This window comes from Pleurodeles waltl, chromosome 7 (genome assembly GCF_031143425.1).
Source record: "Pleurodeles waltl isolate 20211129_DDA chromosome 7, aPleWal1.hap1.20221129, whole genome shotgun sequence".
In the NCBI taxonomy this organism is placed as follows: Eukaryota; Metazoa; Chordata; class Amphibia; order Caudata; family Salamandridae; genus Pleurodeles; species Pleurodeles waltl.
Window position 1 is genome coordinate 1,516,366,670 of NC_090446.1, and position 23,236 is coordinate 1,516,389,905.

General features: G+C 53.2%; 1 protein-coding gene across 1 annotated transcript in view; it reads right to left on the reverse strand.

Moving 5' to 3' along the window:
* LOC138247460 (D(2)-like dopamine receptor) overlaps positions 1 to 22,642 on the reverse strand; it is a 142,312-nt gene extending 119,670 nt beyond the window's left edge. The window contains exon 1 of the mRNA XM_069202084.1: positions 21,724 to 22,642. The gene's annotated coding sequence lies outside the window, so the exon portion shown is untranslated. The remainder of the gene's footprint in view (positions 1 to 21,723) is intronic.
* Between the last annotated feature and the right edge of the window lie 594 nt (positions 22,643 to 23,236).

Here is a 23,236-nt window from a genome sequence, read left to right on the forward strand (position 1 = left end):
CATAAGCACAAACTAAAGACTGACCCACATCCTAGCAGAAGCTAGATGGCACCACCTGATGCACATACTACAAACACTCTCCCAACATATGCAAAAAACTAAAGACTGACCCACACCCTAGCAAAAGCAGAAGCACTACAAAGACTGTCCCAATCTAAGCACAAACTAAAGCTAGACTATGCCGCCTGAAGCATGCGCTACAAAGACTCATCCAACCTAAGCACAAACTAAAGACTGTCCCACACCCTAGCAGAAGCAAAACTCCACCACCTGAAGCATACACTGCAAATACTACAAATATACAAACTAAAGCTAGACTCTCCACCTGAAACATGCACTACAAAAACTCACGTTAACTAAGTACAAACTAATAACTCAGTCCCACACCCCAGCAGATGCTAGACTCCACAACTTGAAGCACACTCTAGAAAGACTCCCCCAACCTAAGCACAAAGAAAAAAACATGTCCCACACCCTAGCAAAATCTAGACATCGCCACCTAAGGCATGCACTACAAAGACTCCACAACCTAAGCACAAATAAAAGACCATGCCCTACACCTCAGCAAAAGCTAGACTCCACCACCTAAAAAACACACTTCACTCTCCCAACCTAAGCACAAACTAAACCTACACTTGCCACCTGAAATTAGCACTACAAAGTCTCTCCCACCCTAAGCACAAACCAAAGCTAGACTCTCCACCGGAAACACGCACTACAAAGACACCCAACCTACGCACAGACTAAAGACTCTGTCCCACACTCTAGCAGAAGCTAGACTCCACCACATGAAGCTCACACTACAAACACTCTTCCAGCATAAGCACAAACTAAAGACTGCCCCACACACCAGCAAAAGCTAGACTACACTACCTAAAACATGTACTACACTCTCCCAGCCATACACAAACCAAAGCTAGACTCTCCACCCGAAACCCGCACTACAAAGACTTTCCCAACCTCAGAGCAAACTAAAGACTGTCCCACAACCTAGCAGAAGCTAGACTCCACCACCTAAAGCAGACACTACAAACACTCTCCCAACATAAGCACAAACTAAAAACTGTCCCACACCCTAGCAGAAGCTAGACCACCACCACCTAAAACATGCATTACAAAGACTGTCCCAACGTAAGCACAAACTAAAGCGAGACTCTGCCACCTGAAGCATGCACTAAAATGACTCCACAAGCTAAGCACACACCAAAGACTCTAACCCTACATCCTAGCAGACGCAAGAGTCCACCACCTGAAGCAAACACTGCAAACACTCCCCCAACCTAAGCAAAAACAAAAAACCATATCCTACACCCGAGCAAAAGCTAGACTCCACCTCCTGAAGCATGCACTACAAAGACTCCACAACATAAGCACAAATAAAAGACCATGTCCTATCCCCCATCAAAAGCTAGACTCTGCCACCTGAAGCATGCACTACAAAGACTCCACAACCTAAGCACAAATACAAAAACATGTTCTACACCCCAGCAAAAGCTAGACTCCACCACCTGAAGCATGCACTTCAAAAACTCCACAACCTAAGCACAAATCAAAACAAAAAATCATCCTATACCCCAGCAAAAGCTAGATTGAGCCACTTGAAGCATGCACTACAAAGACTCCACAACCTAAGCACAGATAAAAGTCCATGTCCTACACCCCAGCAGAAGCTCTGAAACTCGCAGTACAAAGACTCACCCAACTTAAGCACAAATTAAATACTCTGTCCCACACCATAGCAGTAGCAAGACTCCACCACCTGAAGCACACACTACAAACACTCTCCCAGCCTAAGCACAAACTAAAGCTAGACTCTCCACCTGAAACATGCACCACAAACACTCACCTTAACTAAATATAAACTAAAGACTCTGTCCCACACCCCATCAGATGTTAGACTCTACCACCTGAAGCACACTCTAGAAAGACTCCCCCAACCTAAGCACAAAGGAAAAACCATGTCCCACACCCTAGCAGAAGCTAGACTCTGCCACCTGAAGAATGCACCACAAAGACTCCACAACCTAAGCCCACATAAAAGGCCATGTCCCACACCCCAGCAAAAGCTAGAGTCCAGTACCTAAAACATGCACTACAAAGACTCTTCCAGCCTAAGCACAAACTAAAGCTAGATTCTCCACCCGAAACCCGCACTACAAAGCCTTTCCCAACCTCAGCTAAAACTAAAGACTGCTGCATACCTTAGCAGAAGCTAGACTGCACCAACTGAAGCACACACTAGAAACACTCTCCCAACATATGCACAAACTAAAGACTGACCCACACCCTAGCAGATGCTAGACTCCACCACCTAAAACATGCACTACACAGACTGTCCCAACCTAAGCACAAACTAAATCTAGACTACGCTGCCTGAAGCATGCTCTACACTCTCCCAACATAAGCACAAACTAAAGACTGCCCCAGAGACCAGCAAAAGATAGACTCCACTACCTGCAACATGCACTACAAACACTCTCCCAGCCATAGACAAACTAACGGTAGACTCTCCACGCAAAACCTGCACTAGAAAGACTTCCCCAACCTCAGAGCAAACTAAGGACTGTCCCCCACCCTAGCAGAAGCTAGACTCCACCACCTAAAGCAGACACTCTCCCAACATAAGCACAAACTAAAGACTGACCCACATCCTAGCAGAAGCTAGACTGCACCACTTAAAGCACACACTAAAAACACTCTCCCAACATATGCACAAACTAAAGACTGACCCACACCCTAGAAGAAGCAGAAGCACTACAAAGACTGTCCCAACCTAAGCACAAACTAAAGCTAGACTACGACGCCTGAAGCATGCGGTACAAAGACTCACCCAACCTAAGCATTAACTAAAGACTGCCCAACACCCTAGCAGAAGCAAAACTCCACCACCTGAAGCACATGCTACAAACACTCTCCCAACATAAGCACAAACTAAAGACTGCCCCACACACCAGCAAAAGCTAGACTCCACTACCTAAAACATGCACTACACTCTCCCAGCCATACACAAACTAAAGCTAGACTCTTCTCCCGAAACCCGCACTACAAAGAATTTCCCAACCTCAGAGCAAACTAAAGACTGTCCCACACCCTAGCAGAAGCTAGACTTCACCACCTAAAACATGCATTACAAAGACTGTCCCAACCTAAGCACAAACTAAAGCGAGACTCCGCCACCTGAAGCATGCACCATAAAGACTCCACAACCTAAGCACAAACTAAAGACTCTGTCCCACATCCTAGCAGAAGCCAGAGTCCACCACCCAAAGCACGCACTGCAAACACTCCCCCAACCTAAGCACAAAGAAAAAAACATGTCCTACACCCGAGCAAAAGCTAGACTCGGCCTCCTGAAGCATGCACTACAAAGACTCCTCAACATAAGCACAAATAAAAGACCATGTCGTACACCCCATCAAGAGCTAGACTCTGCCACCTGAAGCATGCACTACAAAGACTCCACAACCTAAGCAAAAATGCAAAAACATGTTCTACACCGTAGCAAAAGCTAGACTCCACCACCTGAAGCATGCACTACAAAGACTCCACAACCTAAGCACAAATAAAAGACCATGTCCTGCACCCCAGCAGAAGCTCTGAAACTCGCAGTACAAAGACTCACCCAACATAAGCACAAATTAAATACTCTGTTCCACACCCTTGCAGAAGCAAGACTCCACCACCTGAATCACACACTACAAACACTCTCCCAGCCTAAGCACAAACTAAAGCTAGACTCTCCACCTGAAACACGCACTACACTCACCTTAACTAAGCATAAACTAAAGACTCTGTCCCACACCCCATCAGATGCTAGACTCCACCACCTGAAGCACACTCTAGAAAGACTCCCCCAACCTGAGCACAAAGGAAAAACCATGTCCCACACCCTAGCAGAAGCTAGACTCTGCCACCTGAAGAATGTACTACAAAGACTCCACAACCCAAGCCCAAATAAAAGACCATGTCCTACACCCCAGCAAAAGCTAGACTCTATCCACTTAAAGCACACACTACACTCTCCCAACCTCAGCACAAACTTAAGCTAGACTCGCCACCTGAAACACACACTACAAAGACACCCAACCTAAGCACAAACTAAAGACTCTGTCCCTCACTCTAACAGAAGCTAGACTCCACCACCTGAAACACGCAATACAAATAGTCCCCAACCTAAGCACAACTGAAAGACTATGTCCTACACACCAGAAGAAGCAAGACTCCACCATATGAAATACGCACTACAAAGAGTCTGCACCCTAAGCAGAAACTAAAGACTTTGTCCCAAACCCCAAACTAAAGCAAAGACTCTCTTCATCTAAGCACTAACTAAAGACTTCCCTCCTGAGCAAGCTAGACTCCCCTCGTGAAGCACACACTACAAAGACTAAGCTAAACACAAACTAAAGCTAGACTCCTACTACAAAGACTCCCCTAACCCAAGCACAAACTAAAGCCAGATTCCCCGACCTCAGGCCCAGACTACAAAAACTCCCCAAACCTAACCACAAACTGAAGCTAGAATCCCCTCCTGAATCACACACTACAAAGACTCCCCATTCTAAGCACAAACTAAAGTTAGACTCCCTCTCCTGACCTACAAAGTTTTCCCAACGTAAGCACAAAGGAAAGGCCATGTCCTATGCCCCAGCAGAAGCTAGACTCCACCACCCGAAGCACGCACTACAAACAGTCCCCAACATCAGTACATCAAAGACCTTCTCTTACACCCCAGCAGAAGCTTGCACTACTTAGGCTCCTCAACCTAAGCAGAAACTTAAGACTGTCTCAGCTCAGCAGAAGCTAAACTCCCTCACCTGAAACACACTCAGCAAGGGCTCGCCTAACCTAAGCACAAACTAAAGACTCCCCACCTGAACAAGCTAGACTCCCCTCCTGAATCACATATAGCACAACTATAGCTAGACTCCCCACCTAAAGAACAAACTGAACACCCTGTCCTACATCTCAGGCCAAGCTAGCCCCGGCCTGAAACACACTCTGCAAAGACTCTCTAAAATAAGCACAAACTAAACTAGGCTCCCCTTCTGAAGCACACACTGCAAAGACACCCCTAAACCAAGCACAACTAAAGCTAGACTCCCCCTCCTGAAGCACACACTACAAAAACTCCCCCAACCTAAGCACAAACTGAAGACTGTCCCACAACCCAGGACATGCTAGATCCCCACCTGAAACACACTCCGTAAAGAGTATCCTAAGCACACACCAGAGCTGGGCTCCCCTCCAGAAACACACTCTGCAAAGACTCCCCTAACCTAAGCACAAACTAAAGACCCCATCCTGAACAAGCTAAGCTCTTCTCCTGAACCACAGGCTGCAAAGACTCCTCTGACCAAAGCTCAACTAAAGCTAGACTCCCCCCCACTTGAAGCACATACCACAGAGACTCCCCCAACCTAAGCACAAGCTAGACCCCCCCCACCTGAAACATGCACTACTGTCTCCCCCTACAAAATCTCTTCCCATACATGAAGCTCAAATTACAGCCTCCTCACCTAAATCACAAACCAAATGTTAAGCCAAGCAACCCACCACAGCAAAAAACTAGAGATATTTTTCAAACTCCAAAGTCCTAAACTCCCTCCCATGTCCCAAGTGCAGTTTCTCTCCAACACACCAGCTTCACAGACTATTAGTCCCTAAGGGCCCTACTCACAGCCTCTGCCCTCTAACCTCTATGAGCGTACTCACAGCCTCTGCTCCTATGGCGCCTGCTCACAGCCTCTGCCCTCTAACCACTTTGGGCCCTACTCACAGCCCCTTCTCTCTAACCACAATGAGTCCTACTCACAGCCTCTGGTCTCTAACCTCTATGGACCCTAATTACAGCCTTTGCTCTCTAACCCCTATGGACCCTCTGCTCTAACCACTATGGGCCCTTCTCATAGCCCCTTCTCTCTAACCACAATGAGTCCTACTCACAGCCTCTGCTCCTATGGGCCCTACTCACAGCCTCTACCCTCTAACCACTATGGACCTACTCACAGCCTCTGTCCTCTAACCACCATGGACCTACTCACAGCCTCTGTCCTCTAACCACTATGGGCATACTCACAGCCTCTGCCCTCTAGCCACTATGGACCCTACTCACAGCCTCTGCTGTCTCACCACTATGGACTATTAGTCTTTAAAGTTGGGGTGTTGGAGAGAACTGCACTTGGGACATGGGAGGGAGGACAGAGGAAATCCTTTCCCTCAATCACCCTGCAACACTCAAGAGTTTCCTTCACACTGCAAAGCCCGATCGGCACTTCAGAGCTCTGGGAGCCCTCTCACCCCCTAGAGCTCAACCAAACCATTCCACCTCCAGGCAGCTGCTGAACACACCTTAAGGAAGCTTCTAATCATCTGTGAAACAACTGTAATGTAGGCAGGTCCTACTCACAGCCTCTGCCCTCTAACCACCATGGACCTACTCACAGCCTCTGCCCTCTAACCACCATGGACCTGCTCACAGCCTCTGCCCTCTAACCACCATGGACCTGCTCACAGCCTCTGCCCTCTAACCACCATGGACCTACTCACATCCTCTGCCCTCTAACCACTATGGGCATACTCACAGCCTCTGCCCTCTAACTATGGACCTACCCACAGCCTCTGCCCTCTAACAACTATGGACCTACTCACAGTCTCTGCCCTCAAACAACTATGGACCTACTCACAGCCTCTGCTCCTATGGGCCCTACTCACAGCCTCTACCCTCTAACCACTATGGACCTACTCACAGCCTCTGTCCTCTAACCACCATGGACCTACTCACAGCCTCTGCCCTCTAACTATGGACCTACCCACAGCCTCTGCCCTCTAACAACTATGGACCTACTCACAGCCTCTGTCCTCTAACCACCATGGACCTACTCACAGCCTCTGCCCTCTAACTATGGTCCTACTCACAGCCTCTGCCCTCTAACCACCATGGACCTACTCACAGCCTCTGCCCTCTAACCACCATGGACCTGCTCACAGCCTCTGCCCTCTAACCACCATGGACCTACTCACAGCCTCTGCCCTCTAACCACCATGGACCTACTCACATCCTCTGCCCTCTAACCACTATGGGCATACTCACAGCCTCTGCCCTCTAACTATGGACCTACCCACAGCCTCTGCCCTCTAACAACTATGGACCTACTCACAGCCTCTGCCCTCTAACAACTATGGACCCTACTCACAGTCTCTGCCCTCAAACAACTATGGACCTACTCACAGCCTCTGCTCCTATGGGCCCTACTCACAGCCTCTACCCTCTAACCACTATGGACCTACTCACAGCCTCTGTCCTCTAACCACCATGGACCTACTCACAGCCTCTGCCCTCTAACTATGGACCTACCCACAGCCTCTGCCCTCTAACAACTATGGACCTACTCACAGCCTCTGCCCTCTAACAACTATGGACCCTACCCACAGCCTCTGCCCTCTAACAACTATGGACCTACTCACAGCCTCTGCCCTCTAACAACTATGGACCCTACTCACAGTCTCTGCCCTCAAACAACTATGGACCTACTCACAGCCTCTGCTCCTATGGGCCCTACTCGCAGCCTCTACCCTCTAACCACTATGGACCTACTCACAACCTCTGTCCTCTAACCACCATGGACCTACTCACAGCCTCTGCCCTCTAACTATGGACCTACCCACAGCCTCTGCCCTCTAACAACTATGGACCTACTCACAGCCTCTGCCCTCTAACAACTATGGACCCTACTCACAGTCTCTGCCCTCAAACAACTATGGACCTACTCACAGCCTCTGCTCCTATGGGCCCTACTCACAGCCTCTACCCTCTAACCACTATGGACCTACTCACAGCCTCTGTCCTCTAACCACCATGGACCTACTCACAGCCTCTGCCCTCTAACCACTATGGACATACTCACAGCCTCTGCCCTCTAACCACTATGGACCTACTGACAGCCTCTGCCCTCTAACAACTATGGACCTACTCACAGCCTCTGCTCCTATGGGCCCTACTCACAGCCTTTACCCTCTAACCACTATGGACATACTCAGAGCCTCTGCTCCTATGGGCCCTACTCACAGGCTCTACCCTCTAACACCTATGGGCCCTACTCACAGCCTCTGCTCCTATGGGCCCTAGTCACAGCCTCTGCCCTCTAGCCACTATGGGCCCTACTCACAGCCTCTGCCATCTAGCCACTATGGACCCTACTCACAGCCTCTGCCCTCTAACTATGGACCTACTCACAGCCTCTGCCCTCTAACCACTAGGGACCCTCTGATCTAATCACTATGGACTCTACTCACAGTGTCCGCTCTCTAACCACTATGAGCCTTACTCACAGCCTCTGCTCCTATGGGTCCTACTCACAGCCTCTACCCTCTAACCACTATGGACCTACTCACAGCCTCTGCCCTCTAACAACTATGGACCTACTCACAGCCTCTGCCCTCTAACAACTATGGGCCTACTCACAGCCTCTGCCCTCTAACAACTATGGACCTACTCACAGCCTCTGCTCCTATGGGCCCTACTCACAGCCTCTACCCTCTAACCACTATGGGCCCTACTCACAGCCTCTGATATCTATCGGCCCTACTCACAACCTCTGCTCTCTAACCTTTATGGACCCTACTCACAACCTCTGCTATCTATGGGCCCTACGCACAGCCTCTGCTATCTATCTGCCCTAGTCACAGCCTCTGCCCTCTAACCACTATAGACCCTACTCACAGCCCCTGCTATCTATGGGCCCTATTCAAAGACTCTGCTATCTGTGGGCCCTACTCACAGCCTCTGCCCTCTAACCACCATGGGCGCTACTCACAGCCACCGCTTTTTAAGCACTGTTGGTGCTACTCCCAGCATCCGCTTTTTAAGCGCATAGGCTCTGCCCTCTAAGCGCTATCTTTCGTTCCTCCTCATCCTTCGGGCACCTTCAGTCCTGGTCGAAGATGTGCCTTAAAGCTGCCACTGTGCCCTCTTGTCACCCGCCCCCCAAACCCCCGGACCGTCATCACCCATCTCCCCCCCCACCCCACCCCCGCCGCACACACAACTACTCCGCCTGCAGAACTCTCACCCATTATATTCAACACTCTGCGTATAATATTATTAATTATTTGCCGCCATCAAACAAATCGGTAATTGATAAATCAATGAGTTCATCCATGCAGATAGCATCCCGCGTGAGTGCTGGGTCCGAGGCACGTCTTGTAGCCTCGCAGCGCTATGTCACGGAGACGGCGCAAGCGCTGTCAGCTGAGAAGAAAGGGGCTCAAGCGATGGAGAACATCTTAACGGAGAGAGAGTGAGAGACACGTGGACAGGACGAGAGAGGAAGAGGCCGGTGAAAGGGGCGGGGACGCAAGAACGAGAGGTGAAAGCGGGAACGCGGAGTGAGACGAGAGAGAGTGAAAGGGAAAGAGGCTCAGGTGAGAGAGAGGAAAAGAGGCATCAAGCGAGGAGTCAGGGATGAGACAACGTGTGAGGGGAAGAGTCAGAGGAGAGAGAGAGGGGAAATGGACAGGCAGTATGGAGTCAGAGGAGAGAGAGGGAGAGAGACAAAGGGCAAAAGAGAGAAAGAGAAGGAGAGGGACGTGAAGAGGAGGAGAGACCACACTAGGGGGTGAAGCGCCGGAAGGGAGAAGGAAGGAGAGACAGCGAGACACGACAGTCTGGACAGTCGGAGGGACAGAGAGAAAGGACCGAGTAAAGAGACCGAGGCGAGACAGAGAGACACGGAGAGAGGGAGGGGGCAGCTAGAGAGCAGTCAAAGGAGATAGAGGGGGCGAGAGACAGAGAAGGAAAGAGCTAGAGAGAGGGAGAAAGAAGAGAGAGCGAAGACGCAGAGTCTGGCAAGAGAGAAAGGGTAAAGGAAATGGAATGACCATGGCGAGGTGAGAGTGAGGTCTAAAGAGACTGCCCCAGAGTCTTCCTGTCAAACCCCGGACTGCCCCAGAATCTTCCTTCCAAGCCCTAGACTGCCCCAGAGTCTTCCTGTCAAACCCCGGACTGCCCCAGAATCTTCCTACCAAGACCGAGACTGCCCCAGACTCTTCCTCCCAAGCCCCAGACTGCCCCAGAATCTTCCTACCAAGCCCGAGACTGCCCCAGAATCTTCCTACCAAGCCCGAGACTGCTCCAGAATCTGCCTGCCAAAGCCCAGACTGGCCCAGAATCTTCCTGCCACGCCCCAGACTGACCCAGAATCTTCCTGCAAAGCCCTAGACTGTCCCAGAATCTTCCTTCCAAGCCCCAGACTGACCCAGAATCTTCCTGCCAAGCCTAGACTGGCAAAGCATCTTTCTGCCAAACCCCAGACAGCCCCAGAATCTTCCTGTCAAACCCCTGACTGCCCCGAAATCTCCTTGCCAAGCCCCAGACTGCCCCAGAATCTTCCTTCCAAGCCCCAGACTGACCCAGATTCTTCCTGCCAAGCCCCAGACTACCTCAGAATCTTAATCCAAGACCCAAACTGCCCCAGAATCTTCATGCCAAGCACCAGACTGCCCCAGAATCTTCCTGCCAAGCCACTGACTGCCCCAGAATCTTCCTGGCAAGCCAAAGTATGGCCCAAAATCTTTCTGCCAAGCCCCAGAATCTTCCTGCCAAACCTCTAACTGCACCAGAATCTTCCTGCCAAGCCCCTGACTGCCCCAGAATCTTCCTGCCAAACCCTTGACTGCCCCAGAATCTTCCTGCCAAGTACCAGACTGTCCCAGAATCTTCCATCCAAGCCCCAGACTGACCCAGAATCTTTCTGCCAGGCCCCAGACTGTCCCATAATCTTTCTGCCAAGCCACAGACTGCCCCAGAATCTCCCTGCCAAGCCCCAGACTCCCTCAGAATCTTCCTGCTAAGCCCCAGACTTCCCCAGAATCTCCCTACCAAGCCCTAGACTGTCCCAGAATCTTCCTGCCAAGCCACAGACTTCCCCAGAATCTTCCTGTCAAGCCCCAGACTGCCTCAGATTCTTCCTGCCAAGCCCCAGAATCTTCCTGCCAAACCCCTAACTGCCCCAGAATATTCCTGCCAAGCTCCAGACTGCCCCAGAATCTTCCTGCCAAACCCCTATCTGCCCCAGAATCTTCATACCAAACTCCAGACTGCCCCAGAATCTTCCTGCCAAACCCCAGAATCTTCCTGCCAAACCCCAGAATCTTCCAGCCATGCCCCAGAGAGCCCCAGAATCTTCCTGCCAAACACCAGACTGCCCCAGAATCTTCCTGACAAGCCCCAGACTGCCCCAGAATCTTCATGACAAGCCCCAGACTGTCCCAGAATCTTCCTGCCAAGCCCCTGACTGCCCCAGAATCTTCCTGCCAAGCCCCTGACTGCCCCAGAATCTTCCTGCCAAACCCTTGACTGCCCCAGAAACTTCCTGCCAAGTCCCAGACTGTCCCAGAATCTTCCTTCCAAGCCCCAGACTGACCCAGAATCTTCCTGCCAGGCCCCAGACTGTCCCAACATCTTTCTGCCAAGCCACAGATTGTCCCAGAATCTCCCTGCCAAGCCCGAGACTTCCCCAGAATCTTCCTGCCAAGCCCTAGACTGCCCCAGAATCTTTCTGCCAAGCCCCAGAATCTTCCTGCCAAACCCCTAAGTGCCCAAGAATCTTCCTGCCAAACTCCAGACTGCCCCATAATCTTCCTGCCAAACCCCAGACTGTTCCAGACTCCTCCTGCCAAACCCAAGAATCTTTATGCCAAGCCCCAGACTGCCCGAAAATCGTTCTGCCAACCCCAGAATCTTCCTGTCATGCACCAGACTAGCCCAGAATCATCCTGCCAAGCCCTAGACTTCCCCAGAATCTTCCTGCGAAATCCCTAACTGCCCCAGAATCTTCCTGCCAAACTCCAGACTGACCCAGAATCTTCCTGCCAATTCCCGGAATCTTTCTGCCAAGCCCCAGATTGCCCGAAAATAGTTCTGCCAAGCCCCAGAATCTTTCTGCCATGCCCCAGACTGCCCCAGAATCTTCCTGCCAAAGCCCAGACTTCCCCAGAATCTTCCTGCCAAACCCAAGACTGCTCTAGAATTCCCCTGCCAAGCCCTTAACTGCCCCAGAATCTTCCTGCGAAGCCCCTAACTGCCAAGCGTCTGACTGCCCCAGGATCTTCCTGCCAAGACCCAGACTGCTCCAGAATCCTCCTTCCAAACCCCCAACTGCCCCAGAATCTTCCGGCCAAGCCCCTAACTGCCAAGCCTCTGATTGCCCCAGGATCTTTCTGCCAAGCCCCTGACTGCCCCAGAATCTTCCTGCCAAGCCACAGACTGCCCCAGAATCTTCCTGCCCAACCCCTAACTACAACAAAATCTTCCTGCCAAACCCCAGAGTGCCTCAAAATCATCCCACCATACCCCACACTGCCCCAGAATCTTCCCATCAAACCCCTAACTGCCCCAGAATCTTCCTGCCAAGCCCGTAACGGCCCCAGAATCTCCCCACCAAGCCCTGAACTGCTTCAGAATTTTCCTGCCAAGCCACTAAATGCCCCGGAATCGTCCTTCAAAGCATCAGACTGCCCCAGGATCTTCCCGCCAAACCCAAGACTGCCCCAGATCTTCCTGCCAAACCCTAGACTGCCTCACAATCATCCTGCCCAGCCCCAGACTGCCACAGAATCGTTCTGCCTAGCCCCAGAATCTTCCTTCCAAGCCCCAGAGTGTCCCAGAATCTTCCTTCCAAGCCCCAGACTGTCCTAGAATGTTCCTCCCAAGCCCCAGAATCTTCCTGCCAATCCCCAGACCTCCCCAGAATCTTTCTGCCAAACCCCAGACTGCCCCAGAATCTTCTTGCCAAGCCCCAGATTACCCCAGAATCTTCCTGCCAGGCCCCAGACTGCCCCAGAATCTTCCTGCCAAACCGCAGACTGTCCCAGAGTCTTCCTGTCAAACCCCTGACTGCCTCAGAATCTTCCTGCCAAGCCCAAGACTGCCCCAGGATCGTTCAGCCAAGCCTCAGAATCTTCCTGGCAAGCCCAAGACTGTCCCAGAATCCTCCTCCCAAGCCCCAGACTTCCCCAGAATCTTCCGGCCAATCCGCAGACTGCCCCAGAATCTTTCTGCCAAACCCCAGACTGCCCCAGAATCTTCTTGCCAAGCCCCAGATTACCCCAGAATCTTCCTGCCAGGCCCCAGACTGCCCCAGAATCTTCCTCCCAAACCGCAGACTGCCACAGAGTCTTCCTGTCAAACCCCTGACTGCCTCAGAATCTTTCTGCCATGCCCCAGAATGCCCCAGAATCTTCCTGCCAAAGCCCAGACTTCCCCAGAATCTTCCTGCCAAACCCAAGACTGCTCTAGAATTCCCCTGCCAAGCCCTTAACTGCCCCAGAATCTTCCTGCGAAGCCCCTAACTGCCAAGCGTCTGACTGCCCCAGGATCTTCCTGCCAAGACCCAGACTGCTCCAGAATCCTCCTTCCAAACCCCCAACTGCCCCAGAATCTTCCGGCCAAGCCCCTAACTGCCAAGCCTCTGATTGCCCCAGGATCTTTCTGCCAAGCCCCTGACTGCCCCAGAATCTTCCTGCCAAGCCACAGACTGCCCCAGAATCTTCCTGCCCAACCCCTAACTACAACAAAATCTTCCTGCCAAACCCCAGAGTGCCTCAAAATCATCCCACCATACCCCACACTGCCCCAGAATCTTCCCATCAAACCCCTAACTGCCCCAGAATCTTCCTGCCAAGCCCGTAACGGCCCCAGAATCTCCCCACCAAGCCCTGAACTGCTTCAGAATTTTCCTGCCAAGCCACTAAATGCCCCGGAATCGTCCTTCAAAGCACCAGACTGCCCCAGGATCTTCCCGCCAAACCCAAGACTGCCCCAGATCTTCCTGCCAAACCCTAGACTGCCTCACAATCATCCTGCCCAGCCCCAGACTGCCACAGAATCGTTCTGCCTAGCCCCAGAATCTTCCTTCCAAGCCCCAGAGTGTCCCAGAATCTTCCTTCCAAGCCCCAGACTGTCCTAGAATGTTCCTCCCAAGCCCCAGAATCTTCCTGCCAATCCCCAGACCTCCCCAGAATCTTTCTGCCAAACCCCAGACTGCCCCAGAATCTTCTTGCCAAGCCCCAGATTACCCCAGAATCTTCCTGCCAGGCCCCAGACTGCCCCAGAATCTTCCTGCCAAACCGCAGACTGTTCCAGAGTCTTCCTGTCAAACCCCTGACTGCCTCAGAATCTTCCTGCCAAGCCCAAGACTGCCCCAGGATCGTTCAGCCAAGCCTCAGAATCTTCCTGGCAAGCCCAAGACTGTCCCAGAATCCTCCTCCCAAGCCCCAGACTTCCCCAGAATCTTCCGGCCAATCCGCAGACTGCCCCAGAATCTTTCTGCCAAACCCCAGACTGCCCCAGAATCTTCTTGCCAAGCCCCAGATTACCCCAGAATCTTCCTGCCAGGCCCCAGACTGCCCCAGAATCTTCCTCCCAAACCGCAGACTGCCACAGAGTCTTCCTGTCAAACCCCTGACTGCCTCAGAATCTTTCTGCCAAGCCCCAGACTGTCCCAGAATCGTTCGGCCAAGCCCCAGAATCTTCCTGCCAAGCCCCAGACTGCCCCAGAATTTTCCTGGCAAGCCACAGACTGCCCCAGAATTTTCCTGCCAAGCCCCAGACTGCCCCAGAATCTTCCTGCCAAGCCCCAGACTGTCCCAGAATCATCCTCCCAAGCCCCATACTGTCCCAAAATCTTCCTGCAAAGCCACAGACTGCCCCAGAATCTTCCTGCCAAGCCCCAGACTGCCTCAGAATCTTCCCGCCAAGCCCCAGACTTCCCCAGAATCTTTGTGCCAAGCCCTAGAGTGCCCCAGAATCTTCCTGTCCAGCCCCAGAATCTTCCTGCCAAACCCCTAACTGCCCCAGAATCTTCCTGCCAAGCTCCAGACTGATCCAGAATCTTCCTGCCAAACCCCTAACTGCCCCAGAATCTTCCTGCCAAACTCCAAACTGCCCCAGAATCTTCCTGTCAAACCTTGGAATCTTTCTGCCAAGCTCCAGACTGCCCCAGAATCTCCTTGCCAAGCCCCAGAATGCCTCAGAATCTTCCTGCCAAGCCCCAGACTTCCCCAGAATTTTCCTGCCAAGCCCGAGACTTCCCTAGAATCTTCCTGCCAAAACTGTAACTGCCCCAGATCTTCCTACCAAGCCGCAGACTCTCCCAGAATCTTCCTGCCAAAGCCCAGACTTCCTCAGAATCTTTCTGCCAAGCCCCAGACTGCCCTAGAATTGTTCTGCCAAACCCCAGAATCTTCCTGCCAAGCCCCAGACTTCCCCAGAATCTTTCTGCCAAGCCCCAAAATCTTCCTGCCAAACCCCTAACTGCCCCTGAATCATCCTGCTAAGGTCCAGACTGACTCAGAATCTTCCAGCCAAACCCCTAACTGCCCCATAATATTCCTGTCAAGCCCCAGTCTGCCCCAGAATCTCCCTTCCAAGCCCCAGACTGCCTCAGAAACTTCCTGCCAAGTCCCAGACTTCCCCTGAATCTTCCTGCCAAGCCCTAGACTGCCCCAGAATCTTTCTGCCAAGCCCCAGAATCTTCCTGCCAAACCCCTAACTTACCCAGAATCTTCCAGCCAAGCTCCAGACTGCCCCAGAATCTTCCTGCCAAACCTCTAACTGCCCCAGAATCTTCCTGCCAATCTCCAGACTGCCCCAGAATCTTCCTGCCAAACCCCAGAATCTTTCTGCCAAGCCCCAGACTGCCAGAAAATCGTTCTGCCAAGCCCCAGAATCTTCCTTCCAAGCCCCAGAGTGTCCAGGAATCTTCCTTCCAAGCCCCAGACTGTCCCAGAATGTTCCTCCTAAGCCCCAGAATCTTCCTGCCAATCCCCAGACCTCCCCAGAATCTTTCTGCCAAACCCCAGACTGCCCCAGAATCTTCTTGCCAAGCCCCAGATTACCCCAGAATCTTCCTGCCAGGCCCCAGACTGCCCCAGAATCTTCCTGCCAAACCGCAGACTGTCCCAGAGTCTTCCTGTCAAACCCCTGACTGCCTCAGAATCTTCCTGCCAAGCCCAAGACTGCCCCAGGATCGTTCAGCCAAGCCCCAGAATCTTCCTGGCAAGCCCAGACTGTCCCAGAATCTTCCTCCCAAGCCCCAGACTTCCCCAGAATCTTCCGGCCAATCCGCAGACTGCCCCAGAATCTTTCTGCGAAACCCCAGACTGCCCCAGAATCTTCTTGCCAAGCCCCAGATTACCACAGAATCTTCCTGCCAGGCCCCAGACTGCCCCAGAATCTTCCTCCCAAACCGCAGACTGCCACAGAGTCTTCCTGTCAAACCCCTGACTGCCTCAGAATCTTTCTGCCAAGCCCCAGACTGTCCCAGAATCGTTCTGCCAAGCCCCAGAATCTTCCTGCCAAGCCCCAGACTGTCCTAGAATCTTTGTCCCAAGACCCAGACTTCCCCAGAATTTTCCTGCCAAGCCACAGACTGCCCCAGAATTTTCCTACCAAGCCCCAGACTGCCCCAGAATCTTCCTGCCAAGTCCCAGACTTCCCCTGAATCTTCCTGCCAAGCCCTAGACTGCCCCAGAATCTTCCTGCCAAACCGCAGACTGTCCCAGAGTCTTCCTGTCAAACCCATGACTGCCTCAGAATCTTCCTGCCAAGCCCAAGACTGCCCCGGGATCATTCAGCCAAGCCCCAGAATCTTCCTGGCAAGCCCAGACTGTCCCAGAATCTTCCTCCCAAGCCCCAGACTTCCCCAGAATCTTCCGGCCAATCTGCAGACTGCCCCAGAATCTTTCTGCGAATCCCCAGACTGCCCCAGAATCTTCTTGCCAAGCCCCAGATTACCCCAGAATCTTCCTGCCAGGCCCCAGACTGCCCCAGAATCTTCCTCCCAAACCGCAGACTGCCACAGAGTCTTCCTGTCAAACCCCTGACTGGCTCAGAATCTATCTGCCAAGCCCCAGACTGTCCCAGAATCTTTGTCCCAAGCCCCAGACTTCCCCAGAATTTTCCTGCCAAGCCACAGAGTGCCCCAGAATTTTCCTACCAAGCCCCAGACTGCCCCAGAATCTTCCTGCCAAGCCCCAGACTGTCCCAGAATCATCCTCCCAAGCCCCATACTGTCCCAGAATCTTCCTGCCAAGCCACAGACTGCCCCAGAATCTTCCTGCCAAGCCCCAGACTGCCTCAGAATCTTCCCGCCAAGCCCCAGACTTCCCCAGAATCTTTGTGCCAAGCCCTAGAGTGCCCCAGAATCTTCCTGTCCAGCCCCAGAATCTTCCTGCCAAACCCCTAACTGCCACAGAATCTTCCTGCCAAGCTCCAGACTGATCCAGAATCTTCCTGCCAAACCCCTAACTGCCCCAGAATCTTCCTGCCAAACTCCAAACTGCCCCAGAATCTTCCTGTCAAACCTTGGAATCTTTCTGCCAAGCTCTAGACTGCCCCAGAATCTCCTTGCCAACCCCCAGACTGCCTCAGAATCTTCCTGCCAAGCCCCAGACTTCCCCAGAATTTTCCTGCCAAGCCCGAGACTTCCCCAGAATCTTCCTGCCAAAACTGTAACTGCCCCAGATCTTCCTACCAAGCTGCAGACTCTCCCAAAATCTTCCTGCCAAATCTCAGACTTCCTCAGAATCTTTCTGCCAAGCCCCAGACTGCCCTAGAATTGTTCTGCCAAACCCCAGAATCTTTCTGCCAAGCCACAGAATCTTCCTGCCAAACCCCTAACTGCCCCAGAATCCTCCTGGCAAGCTCCACACTGACTCAGAATCTTCCAGCCAAACCCCTAACTGCCCCAGAATCTCCCTTCCAAGCCCCAGACTGCCTCAGAAACTTCCTGCCAAGTCCCAGACTTCCCCTGAATCTTCCTGCCAAGCCCTAGACTGCCCCAGAATCTTTCTGCCAAGCCCCAGAATCTTCCTGCCAAACCCCTAACTTCCCCAGAATCTTCCAGCCAAGCTCCAGACTGCCCCAGAATCTTCCTGCCAAACCTCTAACTGCCCCAGGATCGTCCTGCCAATCTCCAGACTGCCCCAGAATCTTCCTGCCAAACCCCAGAATCTTTTTGCCAAGCCCCAGACTGCCAGAAAATCGTTCTGCCAAGCCCCAGAATTTTCCTGCCATGCCCCAGAATCTTCCTGCCAAGCTCCAGACTTCCATAGAATCTTCCTGTGAAACCCCTAACTGCCCCAGAATCTTCCTGCCAAACTCCAGACTGCCCCAAAATCTTCCTGCCAAACCCAGAATCTTTCTGCCAAGCCCCAGACTGCCCGAAAATCGTTCTGCCAAGCCCCAGAATCTTCCTGCCAAGCCCCGGAATGCCCCAGAATCTCCCTGCCAAGTCCGAGACTTCCCCACAATCTTCCTTCCAAAACTGTAACTGCCCCAGATCTTCCTGCCAAGCCACAGACCGTCCCAGAATCTTCCTGCCAAAGCCCAGACTTCCTCAGAATCTTCCTGTCAAACCCCAGACTACCCCAGAATCTTCCTGCCAAACCCCAGACTGCCCCCAGAATCTTCCTGCCAAGCCCCATATTGCTCCAGAATCCCCCTGCCAAACCCCTAACTGCCCCAGAATCTTCCTGCCAAGCCCCTAACTGCCCCAGATCTTCCTGCCAAGCCGCAGACTCCCCAGAATCTTCCTGCCAAGCCCCAGACTGCTCCAGAATCCTCCTGCTAAACCCATAACTGCCCCAGAATCTTCCTGCCAAGACCCTAACTGACCCAGAATCTTCCTGCCAAGACCCTAACTGGCAAGCCCCTGACTGCCCCAGGATCTTCCTGCCAAGCCCCTGACTGCCCCAGAATCTTCCTGGCAAGCCACAGACTGCCCCAGAATCCTCCTGCCAAACCCCTAACTACACCGGAATCATCCCGCCAAACCTGGAGTGCCCCAGAATCTTCCCACCATACCCCACACTGCCCCAGAATCTTCCCATCAAACCCCTAACTGCCCCAGAATCTTCCTGCCAATCCTGTAAATGCCCCAGAATCTCTCCACCAAGCCCTGAACTGCCCCAGAATTTTCCTACAAAGCACCTAAATGCCTCAGAATCTTCCTGCCCAGTCCCAGACTGCCACAGAATCGTTCTGCCTAGCCCCAGAATCTTCTGAATCTTCTGCCAAGCCCCAGACTGTCCCAGAATCTTCCTGCCAAACCCCAGAAACTTCCTGCCAATCCAGACTGCCCCAGAATCTTTTTGCCAAACCCAAGACTGCCCCAGAATCTTCTTGCCAAGCCCCAGATTACCCAGAATCGTCCTGCCAAGCCGCAGACTACCCCAGAGTCTTCCTGTCAAACCCCTGACTGCCTTAGAATCTTCCTGCCAAGACCCAGACTGTCCCAGAATCTTCCTACCAAGCCCCAGACTGCCCAGAATCTTCCTACCAAGCCCCAGACTGCTCCAGAATCGTTCTGCCAAGACCCAGAATATTCCTGCCAAGCCCCAGACTGTCCCAGCATCTTCCTTCCAAGCCCCAGACTTCCCCAGAATCTTCCTGCCAAGCCCCTGACTCCCCAGAATCTTCATGCCAAGCCACAGACTGCCCCAAAATCTTCCTGCCAAGCCCTAGACTGCCCCAGAATCATCTGCCAACCCCCAGAAGTTTCCTGGCAAGCCCCAGAATCTTCTTGCCAAACCCCAGACTGCCTCAGAATCTTCCTGCCAAGCCCTAACTGCCCCACAATCGTTCTACCAAGCCCCAGAATCTTCCTGCCAAGCCGCAGACTGCCCCAGAATCTTTCTGCCAAGACCCTAACTGACCCAGAATCTTCCTGCCAAGACCCTAACTGACCCAGAATCTTCCTACTAAGCCACAGACTGCCCCAAAATCTTCCTGCCAAGGCCCAGACTGCCCCAGAATCGTCTGCCAACCCCCAGAATTTTCCTGGCAAGCCCCAGAATCTTCCTGCCCAGCCCCAGACTGTCCCAGCATCTTCCTCCCAAGCCCCAGACTTCCCCAGAATCTTTCTGCCAAACCCCAGACTGCCCCAGAATCTTTCTGCCAAGCCCCAGACTGACCCAGAATCTTCCTGCCAAACCCCAGACTGCCTCAGAATCTTCCTGCCAAGCCCTAACTGCCCCACAATCGTTCTACCAAGCCCCAGAATCTTCCTGTAAAGCCCAGACTGTCCCAGAATCTTCCCCCCAAGACCCAGACTGTCCCAGAATCTTCCTGCCAAGCCACAGACTGCCCCAGAATCTTCCTGCCAAGCCCCATACTGCCCCAGAATTGTCTGCGAAGCCCCAGAATCTTCGTGCCAAGCCCAGACTGCACCAGAATCTTCCTCCCAATCCCCAGACTGCCCCAGAATCTTCCTGCCAAACTTCAGTCTGCCCCAGAATCTTCCTGCCAAACCAAGACTTCCCCAGAATCTTCCCCCCAAGCTCCAGACTGCCCCAGAATCTTCCTGCCAAGCCCCAGACTGCCCCAGAATCTTCCTGCCAAGCCACAGACTGCCCCAGAATCTTCCTGCCAAGCCCCAGACTGCCCCAGAATCTTCCTGCCAAGCCCCACACTGCCCAGAATCTTCCAGCCAAGCCCCACACTGCCCCAGAATCTTCCTACCAAGCCCCAGAATCTTCCTGCCAAACCCAGACTGCCCCAGAATCTTCCTGCCAAACCCCAGACTGCCCCAGAATCTTCCTGCCAAGCACCAGTCTGCCCCAGAATCTTCTGCCAAACCCCAGACTGCCCCAGCATCTTCCTGCCAAGCTCCACACGGCCCCATACTATTCCTGCCAAGCCCCAGAATCTTCCTGCTAAGCCCCAGAATTTTACTGCCAAACAATAGACTGCTCCAAAAACTTGCTGCTTAACGCCTAACTGCCCCAGAATCTTCCTGCTAAACCCCTAGCCATCCTCTCCCCACAGACTCTATACAGAGAAGAGTGACGGTGGAGTGGAACAGAGGCGAAGAGACTCACAGAAAAAGAGTGAGAGGAGGAGATGGGACGCGGAGACGGCATGTATGTATGTTTGGAAGGATGAAGGGATGGGTGTATGGATGAGAGGATGGATGAATGAAAGGATGGGTGGATGGAGGGATGGATGGAGGGATGGATGGAGGGATGAGTGTATGGATTAGAGGATGAGGGATGGATGGATGGATAGAAGGATTAAGAGATTGGTGTATGAATGAGAGGATTGATGGATGGGTGTATGGATGAGAGGATGGATAGATGGAGGAATGAAGGTTTGGGTGCATGGATGAAAGGGTGGATGGATGGAGAGATGAGTGTATGGATTAGAGGATGAGGGATAGATGGATGGATAGAAGGATGAAGGGATTGGTGTATGGGTGAGCGGATGGATGGATGGGTGGATGGGTGTATGGGTGAGAGGATGGATGGAGGGATGAAGGGTTGGGTGTATGGATGAGAAGATGGAGGGACGGAGGTGTAGGTGAACAGATAGATGGGTGGATGAATGGATAAACATATGTATTGCTACACGTATGGATGGATGGGTGGATGGACGACAGGGGAGAAAGAGTGCGAGACAGAGACAGGTGTATATAAGAGAAAAGTGACGAAGAGTTCATGTAAAAGTGAACGAAAAGGTGAGGCGGGGAGAGCAGGAGAGGGAAAGGTGAGAGAAAAAGTGAGTGAGTGACAAGCGGGCGCAGGGTGAGGGTGCTCTGCAGAGAGAGGGATAAAATAGAGGAGGTAAGAGAGGGAAGGAGAACGAGAGCAAACAGAAAAGAGATTTGAGGAGAACGCGGGGGGTGGTTGCATAGATAGGTGGGGGAGATGCAGTTATACACTCACTCATTCTCAGCCCTGAGCCGGTAGCCAAGATCCGCGGACCCCGCTCAGCATCCTTTGGGTACCGGACACTCTGCCTCCTGCGGCTCCCGCTCAGCATCCCTGGGGTACCGGACACTCTGCCTCCCGCGGACCCTGCTCAGCCCCCCTGGGGTACCGGACACTCTGCCTCCCGCGGACCCTGCTCAGCCCCCCTGGGGTACCGGACACTCTGCCTCCTGCGGCTCCCGCTCAGCATCCCTGGGGTACCGGACACTCTGCCTCCCGCGGACCCTGCTCAGCCCCCCTGGGGTACCGGACACTCTGCCTCCCGCGGACCCTGCTCAGCATCCCTGGGGTACCGGACACTCTGCCTCCTGCGGACCCCGCTCAGCATCCCTGGGGTACCGGACACTCTGCCTCCTGCGGACCCTGCTCAGCATCCCTGGGGTACCGGACACTCTGCCTCCTGCGGACCCCGCTCAGCATCCCTGGGGTTCTGGACACTCTGCCTCCTGCGGACCCTGCTCAGCATCCCTGGGGTACCGGACACTCTGCCTCCTGCGGACCCTGCTCAGCATCCCTGGGGTACCGGACACTCTGCCTCCTGCGGACCCCGCTCAGCATCCCTGGGGTACCGGACACTCTGCCTCCTGCGGACCCTGCTCAGCATCCCTGGGGTACCGGACACTCTGCCTCCTCTTCCTCCCGCGGACCCTGCTCAGCATCCCTGGGGTACCGGACACTCTGCCTCCTCGGGCTCCCGTCGGACTCTGCGGACCTGAGGTGGACTCTGCGGGGGGTCTGTGTGAGGGGCGCCACAACCCCCCCCCACCCCCGCATCACTTAGAGGTGACCACTGCCGGACCGAGGGGAGCCTCCCCCTCCTCATCACTGTCTCTGACTCCAGGATTTATCCTCTGTCTCCGCATGTCCCAAACTCTTTTCCTTGGCATTTATCTCTGCCTGCTTCTCTCTTCCTCTCACTGTCTCTGCCTGCTTCTCTCTTCCTCTCGCTGTCTCTGCCCGCTTCTCTCTTCCTCTCACTGTCTCTGCCTGCTTCTCTCTTCCTCTCACTGTCTCTGCCTGTCACTCTCTCTTGCTCTCACTGTCTCTGCCTGTCACTCTCTCTTGCTCTCACTGTCTCTGCCTGTCACTCTCTCTTGCTCTCACTGTCTCTGCCTGTCACTCTCTCTTCAGCTCTCTCCCTCGCTTCAACTCTCTACTTATCCGGTTGTGCTCTCGTTAGCTCTCCCCCGCACGTATCTCTCTCTTGCCTGTCTCTCGCTCCGTCTCTTTAGCTCTCACCGGACGCCTCTCTCTCTCCCTTCAACTCCCTCTCTGCCTGTCTCGAACTCTCTTATCTCTCTTCCCACCTGTTTCCCGTTCTCCCACGACTCCTGTATCCCTGCCTCTCACTCTTTGACGCTCTCCCCGGCTGTCTCACACTCTCTCACTTTAGTTCTCTCTGCCAGTTTCACTCTCTCCTTCTCTATAGCTTTCGCTGTCTCTCTCGCTCACTCTCTCTCCCTCTCTT